Here is a 919-nt window from a genome sequence, read left to right as displayed (position 1 = left end):
ATATACTATTCTACTTTGCATAAAACTTTAGCTATATTGGTATTTCTGGCTCTCATTTTTGAAGTATTCTAGTGTGTCAATATTTTAACAAAGTGACGGTTCCTTTTTTAATTATAATGTTACTTTGTAAATTAAGATTAAATCATTTTTAATATTCAAATTTTATTCTTAGCTGCAATATTTTAAGTAAAAAGTTTCTTGTTCTGTACTTTACAAGATGTAATAAGTTGTGTTTAACTTCTCCATGTGTAATAACTTGTCCTATAATTTTCCAGGTTTATAATCTTAAGAATATTATTTCTCTTGATCGCATTTTTCCATGTAATCCATGTTTTTCCCAGTTTATGCTATTATGCTAATTAATGAGAACAACATTCTCATTACAGTTACATTATCCTGTAAGTGGTTGAATAATCGACCGTGAGGGGCATGCCCTTAATTAAATTCTCAGGTAGAAACATCATGGCACAGTAAATTCCAGGTACAATTCACCCAAAAGGCTTCCACATAATCACCTTCTGACTAATTTTACTCACAAAACAGTGGTAAAAACGAAAAACATTTGCTCAAGATTACATACAGTAGGATCGAACCCAAAACATTGCGAAGTGCATTTCTTAATCATTTTAGCTATGAAATGTAACGCGTAATAAACCACTTTAATTAAGTCCTTTATGTATGTCGTTAAAATGAGAGTGTGATTTGTGTGTGTGTGTGTATGTGTGTGTGTGTGAGAGAGAGAGAGAGAGAGAGAGAGAGAGACAGACAGACAGACAGACAGACAGAGACAGAGAGAGAGACAGAGAGAGAGAGACAGAGACAGAGACAGAGAGAGAGAGAGAGAGAGACAGAGGTATCTTCAACATGTATGCGGTAAAACTTTGTTGTTGTTGTTGTTGGTGGTGGTGGTGGTGGTAGT

The sequence above is a fragment of the Octopus bimaculoides genome, chromosome 22 (genome assembly GCF_001194135.2).
Source record: "Octopus bimaculoides isolate UCB-OBI-ISO-001 chromosome 22, ASM119413v2, whole genome shotgun sequence".
NCBI classification, from domain to species: Eukaryota; Metazoa; Mollusca; class Cephalopoda; order Octopoda; family Octopodidae; genus Octopus; species Octopus bimaculoides.
The sequence above is the reverse complement of the archived record's forward strand: the minus strand, read 5'-3'. Positions refer to the sequence as shown.